The sequence below is a fragment of the Sceloporus undulatus genome, chromosome 11 (assembly GCF_019175285.1).
Source record: "Sceloporus undulatus isolate JIND9_A2432 ecotype Alabama chromosome 11, SceUnd_v1.1, whole genome shotgun sequence".
Taxonomy (NCBI): Eukaryota; Metazoa; Chordata; class Lepidosauria; order Squamata; family Phrynosomatidae; genus Sceloporus; species Sceloporus undulatus.
In genome coordinates, this window is record NC_056532.1 from 3186721 (window position 1) to 3198177 (window position 11457).

Consider the following 11457-nt stretch of genomic DNA (forward strand, 5'->3'; position numbering starts at 1 on the left):
TCCGTAATAGACATCTTCAGAGGCTACTCTACCCAACATGAAACTTTGAAGTTCTGTTAAGATTATACTAGGGAAACATATAGAACATTAGACAATAACATGTATTATTTTAGGACATCGCTGTACAATTGATAACTGATGAGAAGGGATAAAAATTAAACTATAGATTTTGATATTGGATATTCTGTCCTATTTAATTTTTAGTATTTCGATAAAAGCAATGGATTATACTCTATTAAAAGGAGGCATTAACAGTACTAAAAAAAGAGGATTCAGATGCAGTACTTAATGGACAGTTCAGCATTTATGGGCAGTTATATTTCACGTTTGATTAGATCATTAATGCCTCTGAAGAAACAATAGTATACTAACGAGGATAGGTGGAGTACGGATCGAATCAATAATGTTATAACCTAAGTAGGGTGCCATAATTGCCACTAAAACCAGGGACAAAATGTAGGACCAATTTTCCTAGGACCAATCTGTCGGACAAACTGCAGGACAAAAACTCAGCCCAATAATTTTTTTTTGGTACGGACATTTAAGAAATGGAGGGCCTTAAATGGGAACAATTATGACAACCCATACATAGGGAACTAACTATCAAAAAGATTAAGAGTGTATAGGCTATTAGCCCAGGAGGTAAATGAGAAAGTATTTGGAGTATAACCAAGCTTTTTTGTATCTACCACGTTGTATGCTGTAGTTGTTGTAGGCTGTTGAATGTATGTCTAACCTGTTTGTTATTGTCTGTTTTTTTATTTCTTAAACTGTTTTTTTTTAAATATCCTGCTCTGAGGGGACGATGGTGGTCTGCACTGAGACACACAAGGGCGCCATAATTTCATCCTGCTCTGAGGGGAAATGGGGGCTCCCACTGAGCCCCAAAATGGCCACCAATCTTGGTCCTGCTCTGAGGGGTGACATGGTGTGTCTCTTGCACTGAGACCCAAATGGCTGCCATACTCTTTCTGCTGCCTGAGGGGAAATGGTGGACTCCACTGAGACCCAAATGGCCACATTCTTGTCTGACTGGAGGGGAAAAGGTGGTCTCTGACACTGAGACCTCAAATGGCCACATTCAATTTTTATACTGCAAATGAGATCCCAAGACCCACAGTCTCTTAACCACCCACACCACCCCCCCCCCCCCCCCCCCACCACACACCCACTACTCCCCTGTCTGAGGACGAAATGGGCGCTTTGCCACTGAGACTGAATGGCCACCTTCAATTTTTATACTGCACGAGAGTCCTTAACGGCGAATGGAGTTTGGAGATTAATCTTGGAATAGAAAATCTTATAAGAGAGTATTATCGACCCTTTAACGGCGAATGGAGTTGGGGTTGACTCTGGAATAAGACATCTTCTAAGAAAGAGTACTTAGATTGCAGAACCTTGAGCCAGGGCACTAGAAGTTCGCCTTAAAAACTGGATTGTTTCTGCAGTGTGAGGAGCCTAAAAGGCATCGATATCCCAATTCTTGGGGTAGTGTTCTGGGTGAATGTTAGCGTAGTAGACTGTAGTCGGACAGGCACACCTAAAAAATGGTCGCAAAATGCCTACAGATCCCATCGGTTAGAACAATGTGGCCACGTGGCGTTTCTGGGCGACAAAAACTTACTCATTCCCAAATCTGTTCTCTTCTAGCAGCACGCAAAAGGCATGAAGAAAAGGCGGATGAACGGCAAGGCCTAACGGGAGGAATGGTAGGGAGGAAGGAGGACGGTTCTTTAATTGCCTTTTAAACCTTCCTTTGCTCACTAGAGAAAAGGCAATGGATCCAAGGGGCCATTTCTTTATAATTTTGGATGTCTTTGGGGGAAGAAAAGGGTGCTGGGTGCGGACGAACGCTAATGGAGGCTGAGTGTTGCCCTTGCAATATTTAAATACCCGATTATGTCTGGTCAGGGTCCTCTCCTCTGTTACCTAGCTGACGGATTTGCATTTTCTTGGCTCCCTTTGGAAGGAAAATAGGTCGAAAGCATTAATTGATCAATGATGAACTGATGTTCCCTGCAAAAATGCACACACAAAAAGAGACTTTTTCCCTGGAAAAAAGGGGGAGCTTCATTATTTTTAGTGTATGGTGTGTGTGTGGTGTGTGTGTGTGTGCGTGTGTGGGCATGGAGATGCAATGAGTTGTGACGTCCGTCTCAGGACCGACTTATTATTAGAGTTTTAGAGAGAGGCATTTATAACAATATAGACATTGTTATTATTAGGAGTATTATTAGGGATTGGAGAGGGGGTATTTATAACAATATAGGGTATTGTTATTAATAAGAGTATTATTAGGGTATGGAGGAGGGTATTTCTACAGCAGAATTAGAACTACATGGGCCTAAACTCCTGTAGCCATTTGGGAGAAACTGCATAAAATGCCATGCCAGTATGCATTATGGTTTGCATTGGACAGTGATCTAGAGACCCGGGTTCAAATCCTGACTCGGCCACAAAAACCCTGTTAATAACCTTGGCCAAGTCCACTGCCTCAGCCTAGAGGATGGCTATGGCAAACCCCCTTTAAAGGAATGGAAACCAAGATTTGCTATTTGGATTTACTTATTTGGAAATTTTCAAGCCGTGGTGCTTGAATCCATGGATAAAAGAACTGTGTATGTTCTTGGGATGATTAAATGAGGTTTACTACATAAATGTCAACCCAGTGCCTCTTATCCCTAATCAATTGATCTTGGATCAATTTTCCTCACATTTTCTTTTCATTCCTGGATCAGTGTTACAAACAGAATATAAACAGGCCGCGCTTATTAAATAAAATTCCAGTAATAAAATTCACTATATTATTATTACTATTATTAAATGCCTTGAAACAACAGGAAATATTTGATTTGACAGGTTCAGGTGACAGTTGGAGGTTGCCAGTTGCACTTTGGAATGTGAAAGTTGACAGTTGGAAGTTTCAGTTGGCTGTGGCTCATGCTGCTTTGCTACTATGAGTTTGTGTGGATTAAGTTTGGAGCTGTGAGCAGTTATAATCTCATAATATATAATAATAAATATATAGGAGGTCTATTATTTGTACATATCACAACCCATAATAAAAGCCTCCACATTTGAAAGAATCAGCTGTCAGTGATGTTTCCTTTTTATGTGCCAAAGGGGTCAAGGCACTGCCAATACTAATAGCGGGCGTGTGTTTGTGTGTTTGGGTCTCTTCCAATTCTATGATGTATGATTTTTGTACACTAGTAGTTATCTACTAAAACTTTTTTTACCGTCACTCGATTAGGACCCACGGCGGCTTACAGTGAAAACACCCAAAATAATAAAAATAACAAATACATAATCACAGATTCCACCCTCCTCTCTCTTTAAAATAACAATTAAATCACAATACATTAAAATTAATACTAAAAATCACTTAAGTTGTACTCTTCTGTAAATATTGTTTTTTGGTCGTAGCTGGGTGGATTTTTTCCCCTCAGACCTTGCACCTGTAGTTGACCTTATCTAAAACATTATCTCTTTCAACATTTTTTTATTTATTATGATTTATATCTCCGCCCTTCAGCCCTAAGACTATCAGAGCACTTACAATTATTATTTGAATTAGACTTTCAATTAGACGTTTTATTAGAGGTTTTGACCAACGCAATAGCCATTTTGACCAATGCGCCTGAGGGGCTTCTCTTGAAGTTTTATATGGAGGGAGGTGTATTATACACTTTTATACTTAGGGAGAGTGTTGAAAGGGTTGAAAGCAGGGCTGGGGTCAGTAATATAAAAAAATGAAATAAATAAATAATGAATAAAATAAATAATAACAAGGGGCCTCCTATAAGGAAGAAGGTAAAGGTGACCACCCCAAGGTCCTCACTTTGGTGTCAAGGAAAGGGAATGAAAGATTTTGTGGTAGGGATTGAAGGGATCCCAGTAGTAGGTCCAGAATCCTTAAGGTCTCGAAATCAGTGGGGTTGGAGATCACTGTGGAATCCACTGTGTCAGTGAAGTTTCATTAAGAGTGTGTTGGGTGGGTAGGCAAGAGCATCCCTGAGGTATTGCTTTAAGGTAAAGTAGGGGATTGCTTGGAAGCTTGAGTTTAATAATAAATAAAAATTAAATAATCAAAAAAAAAATAAACTTTATTTATATCCCTCTCTGTCAGGGACAATCGAGTTTGGAGTTGCAATGGTTTTTGTAACAGTCCCTGAGGTAAAGTTGGCGGTATAGTAGGGGACTGAAATAAGATCTCTTGTGGCTGGATAAGATTTCTGACGGAAGTACTCAGTACTAGTACTAACTTTTATTTATATCCAACTACTCCCTTAGGACCCAGGCGGCTTACAGTAAAACAGTCCAATACTTAATAAAATAAAAAATACAATAATCCACCATTCCCCCCCTTAAAATAACAATTAATAACAAATACATTAAAAATCATATTAAAAAATCACTTAAGTTGTACTCTGCTGTGAATAGTTTTTTGGTCTGTAGGGTGTTTTTCCTTCAGACCTTGCGCCAGTAGTGGCTTATAGAAAAGTGGAATATAAATAATAATATTATATTATTATAATCTAAAACTATTTCTTTCAATGCGTTTGTTACATGGGTTGGCTAGTCTGGTCACTTTCCGTGGGCCATTAAAGCAAAAACTTGCTGCCATGACTCAGAGTCTGTTGGTGTTTTTTTATAATAATAATAATAATAATAATAATAATATAATAATAATAATATAATAATTTTACTCCTGGACATGTTCCCCTATGGCAGCAGGGCCCATGTTGACCCATGACCTGAGGGCTTCTCTCGAAGTTTTATATGGATGGAGGTGTATAAATGGGGGCCTCCAAAAATGAGGGATATGCAATCTTAATAATCCTTTACGAGAAAGAAGGTGGGAAAAAAACCTAACAGAGGATACACAATAGTGATTCTCTTGATCAAAGCCCCAAAAAGTGTTTTTTCAGGCGGCTTCCAAATAGAGTAAAAATAAGGACTTCCACATGAGGGATTGTTATACTCATGTAAAGTCTTGTCATGCCTCCAGAGCATTTTTGATGCTCTTGAGACATTATTTAGTTGAGATTATATAGACTCTTATGTATATTTAGGAGGGGAAATAGAGTCTACAGCTTTATGAAAGACAGAGCCAGCTAAGAAGGGAGTTTTCCTAACCGACAGTTGGAGACACATAGCAAAGGCCAGAGCAATTAAAGCCTTGCAACCCTTCGTGTGCATTCCAAGCAACCCAGGTCTGTGCAACTGTTGCAATTACAAAGACTTTGCATGCAAAAGGCCTAAGCAGTCTGCATTTGCAGCAGAGCTAAAAAAGGCGGGAATCCTGGAAGCAGTCAGGCAGCCATAGCTCAGTCCTCATTGTGAGACTGCAGGGATCCTAATACTGCAACAGCAGAACTGGGATCTGAAGAGCTTATTGAAACTGAAATTGCAGATTCAAAAACCAAATCAGTGGAACTAGAAACTCACTGCAAAGATGGAACAAAATTAAAGAAGAGTTACTTCTCTCAGGAAAGAGAAAAATGTCTTGTCAGCTTTGCAGAAGACATGAACAAGCCAACAGGCATTAAGCATTGAAGCAACATTTGAACTGAAAGAAAATATGTGCACCACTTTGTAAGGGATGTACCGTTGGCGCATCTTCCAGCTGCTAGCATATAAATATCCAGCGCTTAAACAAGAAGGCAGAAATAAGGATCAATCAGAGCTTTTTTCAAGGCAAAACAGGAAGACCAATGCCTTAGAAATTTGTGGACAAGTCTTTTGTTCTGGCTGTGTTCCGGAGCCAGAGGCCTTACTAACCCAAAGCCCCTAACACTCGCTCTTGGGACAAAACAGTCTAGAAATTTTAGTAAACGTGACTTCCAAGTCAATGATCAAATAGCTGAGGGAGAGTGTTGAAAGGGTTGAGCGGGACTGGTGTCAGTGAAATAAATAAATACCTAATAAAAATGGCAAGGGACTCCTGTAAGAAGAAGTGAAGTACCTCAGGCATAAAGAAAAGCACCTGTCACTTTGTGCTAAGGAGTGGGATTGGGATCTGTAGTAGGGATAGAAGACCCCGTAGTAGGATCCAGAAATCCCGTGAGGGTCTCTGAAATCCAGTGGGGATTGGGAGATCCAGTGTGTCAGTGAAGGAAGTCGGGTTTATTTAAGATTTGTTGTGTGTGTGTGTGTGTGTAGGTCAGCAAAGCAATCCCTGAGGTATTGCTTTCAGGTAAGTAGGGGATGCTTGGAAGCTGACTAATAATAATAATAATAATAATAATAACTTTTATTTATATCCCCTCTCTGTCCAAACAATTGAGTTTGAAGTCGCAGTGGTTTTTTGTAACAGTCCCTGAGGTAAAAGTTGGCGGTATAAGTAGGGGACTGAAATAAGATCTCTGTGATGGAATAGATATTTCTGAAGGAAGATGAATGGCTGTGTTCCTCCCTAAACGTGGGAAAGGGAAAAGGGGGCAGGCCTGTGTAATAAATAGGTTTTTCACAGTATGTTTATCTGTGCGACTGTGGTTGATGCCCATGTTGGCATTACTAGGGAATGTCACTAGGATCCTGGTTAGTGTACAACGAACCATCTCAAAGCAAAGTGCCCTCTCTCAGCCATCTGTCCCCCCAAGTTTTGCATTTGGAGTATTTTGGATGCTGGACAAGAGAGACCCAACCTCTATATATATATTACTGACACTTTTATGTGGGTTAACATCCCACGTTACAGTCTACATTTTAACTTTATGAATGCAAACGATTGCAAAGTGTGCTCTCAGGACTGTACTGCAAGGCCCATTCCCACTTGCAGATAAATCTGTGTGCGATCGATTGATGGATCGATTTGACAGGAACGTGGTTCCGCTACATTTTCTGCGTTGTATTTTTCCCCTCCAAAATACCACATTGCGTCCCTTCACCATGAATCAATTCAAAATGATGTTCCAGCCAGCTGAAGGGGAATTTGAATCCATCCGATCCACATTGCATTGAATCGATTGGTGGAAAAAGTGGGGGGAAATCAGCATCAAAAAGATGCGAATTAAATAGGTCTGGTGCATGGCCCCCCTCTTTGATCCTTCAGGATTCAGGTTAAGTGGGAACCAGGGTGTTTGACCGGTTCAGACCATTCATGGTCCGATTTAAAAGGTAGTGGGAATAGGCCTGACTCCTTATGCCTGAGCATATCAAGGAGTTCTCATGTGCAAACACTCATTGTGCATGGCTGCCCATTGTACATCGAGGCATGTAACTTCTACAGTGGGCTCTTGGTATCTGCTGGGGTTTGGTTCCAGGAAAAAATCCCTGGATGCTCAAGTCCCATTAAAATACAATGGCATAGTAAATGGTGTCCCTGTATACATTGGCAACATCAATTGGATTTACCATATATACTCAATAATACCTCATGTAAAGTCAAGTACATTTGGGGCAAATTGGGATTTTGATGACCTGTGCTAAGTCGCAGGGTAAATTTAGGGCATGTAACAAAGGAAAGCACTGCAAAGACTCAGTTTTGCATCCTGAAGAGAGCAAGAAAAAATGCCAGCCACAGTTTTTAATCTCTATATTTTTGATATTTCTAATCTTCTCGTTTCTATTATTTGGGGGCAGGGGCAGAATACACATGTAATGATAAATAATACTGCTCCCTTCCATCCTCTAGGTCACTGTCATTACTCGCAGCTGTGCGCCGTGTCAAATGGATAATCCGACCTGAATGAAAAGCAGACTAATTGAAACAAACACAGGAGGGTTGACGTAATGCGATGTGGCTGTGGGAGGCCGGCTTGTTGTGTCACGTTGTGCGTTTCCTTTTGATGGCTTTTAACTGAGGCACAGGAGTGTTGGCTATACCAGGGAGTTTGTTGTGGCTAGCAGGTTGTATGTCCACTGGGGCTGCAATCCTGTGTGACTCAGTATAGTAAAGGGGTACGCTATTCTGCGCATGGCACAACCACCCGCTAGCGTCGGAAGCGCACACTCAGTATGTGCGCCAACTCTAGGCTTTTCTATGGCGATGTGCAAACTAGGGCTGCTGCCATGGCAGATAATCCCGTTTGACCCCCAGAGTTCTGGATTCCAGCATTGAATAATTCTAGCCCAGCCTGTGGAATCCTGACATTTGTTGTGGCAGCAAAGCTCTCTGACAAAGAAGCTCAGTACCTCACATACTCAAATCCATAGGGAACCATGGTTGTTAAAGCGGTGTCAAAACACATTAAGATGCAAAGGTGTCTAGAATCATAGAGTTGGAAGAGACCTCAAGGGCATCCAGCCAACCCCATTCTCATGAGAGAAATCTCAATAAGCATCCTCAAAATATGGCCCAGCTTCTTTAAAGAACTCTAGGAGGAGACTCCACAAACTCCAGAGGAGTTTGTTCCACTGTCGACAGCCCTTACTGTCATGAAGTTCTTCCTAATGTGAGGTGGAATCTCTTTTCCGTAGCTTGATCCATGCTCTCGTCCTAGTCTCTGGAGCAGCAGAAAATAGCTGCTCCCTCCTCAATATGGCATCCTTTCAAATATTAAACAGGGCAAACTATCACCTTTAACTACTCTTCCCCAGCTGAACATCCCCAGCTCTGAGTCTTTCCTCATAGAGCTTTATAGTTTTCAGACCCTTCACCATTTTAGTCACCCTCCTTTGGACATGCTCTAGTTTCTCCACATCCATTTTGAATTGTGGTGCCCAGAATGGACACAATCTTGCCAGAGCAATAGAGGCTGTAGTCAAAGTCATGTTATTGTAGAGCTCTCTCTGGAGACCCAAATCAAGTGGTATATTCAAAGGTTCTGTGTGATATAGTATATTTAACATAGTGTGGCCCTTCATGATTTTGTTTGAAACTCGAACTGAAGACTTCTCTAACAGCTGGTCTTGCTTTTAGCCTCTTTGCTTTCCTATAAAGTCATTAGATTTAAAAAATTGGGAATTTATTGAATTGGAGGGGAAAACATTATTAAAACACACACACACACAAAAAAAGATGCAAAGGTGAAAAGCAATGGAGATGCACCTTGTCTGTTCATAGGCACTCCATCCTAAGATAGAAAGTTACTCAGGGCGGTGTTGATTCTAGCCCTATCTAGCTTGGGGAGTTGAGGGAAGAGAACAGATCCCAAAGAGGATCATTTGCATCACAGAGGGGACACAGAATAGACAGTGGCAGCCATCTGCAGTCCCTTGTGACTAGGGCCTTCTAACACCTCTGTTGTGTGCTTCAGTCCTTTCTGACTTATAGCAACCTTGAGGGAGCTTGTTCCTCCTCAAAGGACATTCTTTCAAATATTTAGACATACCTATCATGTCACCCCTAAACCTTCCCTTTTCCCAGGCTAAACACACCCCAGCTCCCTAAGGCGGCTCTTCATGGGTACCAGAGCCATCCCCATTTTGGACTTGCTCCAGCTTAACTTACAAAATAGCAAATGGTTGGGTGGGTATAACATTAGGCTCTGTAACTCCAGTGTTTCGGCTTATGTTACCCAGGCTTAGTACTAAAGTGGGACAATGAGAAAAGGTCTACTCATCCTTGTTGAAAAGATGAGGCGGAACATTGTGATATCAGGCTAGACTAGGCGTCATGCCTCAGTGAGATAAGCAAAGGATACCTTCAAGTTAGTAACTCGTAACTTTTAATAGCTTTCTTTAAACAATAAAATACTACAATAAAATATAATTACAACAATACAAAAATACGATAATACAACCCAACATAACACAACATAGTAACAGCTGTCTTACAGAGGACATGGTGGTGGTGGTGGACTGAAGCAGCCAGCGTCTCCAGGAGAGGCTTGGAATTTATTTATCTCAGGAGTTATCCCAGGAGTCAGAGAAGTCAAGGTGTTGTCTGGTGTTGTCTCCGCTTGGTCCGTGCCATGTCCATCTGCCAAAGCAAGGCTGGATTAAATTAGGACCACAGCCTGACACAATAGGTCTACCCTATTCTCTATGTCCAGCATGGGTGCTGCTGGTGGTGGCAGAGGAAAACAATTTGCATGTTGCTCTTTCCCTTCTCGGTTCATATGGTACGGAGGGGTATCTTTGGCCAGCTGGCCTCCTCCTCATTCTGGCCATGGGGCAACTAGGGGATGCATGCATACTCTGCAATTTGGTTGGTATTGCTATATTCCCCAATAATTCCCTATGGGCAAATATTCTCCAGTCATTCTCCAATCATTCTCCAATGATTGGGCAAATATTCCCCAATGATTTCCTATGGGCATGTATCCCTCAATGATTTCCTATGGGCAAGTAGGGCCTGGAAATCATGCCTTATGAGGAAAGACCTAGAAGAAGCTTGCTAGGTTCACCTTGTTGCAGTGGCTGTGCTCCTTCAAGTCGTTTCTGACTTATGGCAGCCCTAAGCCAAAGCTATCAGAGAGGTTTCTTGGCAGGATTTGCTCAGCGAAGGTTTGCCCTTGCCTTCCCCTGAGGCTGAGAGAGAGTGACTTGCCCAAGGTGGATTTTATGGACGAGCCAACGATCGAACCCTTGCCTGACTGGGCAGAGAGTTACGCTGTGGTGCTGGTCATCTTGGGAACAACAGATCCTGTTGCGGTGGAAATCTCAGAAACCGCTGATGTGGTTGTTGAAGCGGAGGTCGGTTGAGCATGTTCCACAGGTGGCGCGGTCTCTGAAGAGATAACTTTCCCCAAAAGGCATTGTATTTTTGGCCTGGCAGCACTGGGGACAAGAAGTCCGTCAAGGGCTTGGTCTTGGTTGCTTCAGTCCCTGGCTGCTGGGAAAGAGATCCTGTGGTGCTGGTTCCTGGCATGATGATGGCGTGGCCTTCAGTGCTGGCAACTTCTTGCACAGGCTCCAGAGTTGGCGGCGGAGTGGTGGGGGTAGCCACAGTTGTAGAAGACTGGCCGACAGATTCTGGAGGTGGCTCTGTGGTGGTGGATGTGGCCACAGGCGTCTGACTGGTGGACTCCACAGGTGGCTCTGTGTTGGTGGACGTAGCCACAGTCTGACCAGTAGACTCCACACGTGTCTCTGTGGTGAAGGATGTAGCCACAGGTGTCTGACTGGTGGACTCCACAGGTGGCTCTGTGGCAGTGGACGTAGCCACAGTCTGACCAGTAGACTCCACACGTGTCTCTGTGGTGAAGGACGTAGCCACGGGTGTCCGACTGGTGGACTCCACAGGTGGCTCTGTGGCAGTGGACGTAGCCACAGTCTGACCAGTAGACTCCATACGTGTCTCTGTGGTGAAGGACATAACCACGGGTGTCTGACTGGTGGACTCCACAGGTGTCTTTGTGGTGAAAGACGTAGCCACAGGCTTCTGACTCGTGGACTCCACAGGTGGTTCTGTGTTGGTGGACATAGCCACAGGCTGACCAGTAGACTCCACAGCATTCTCCCTATCTGATCTATTTACTTTTCTTCTCTCCTGCCTCCACTTACGAACCCAGAATTCCTTTCGGGATTTCCCCGTGGTTTTCCACCTTGTCCATCATCTGGATCAGA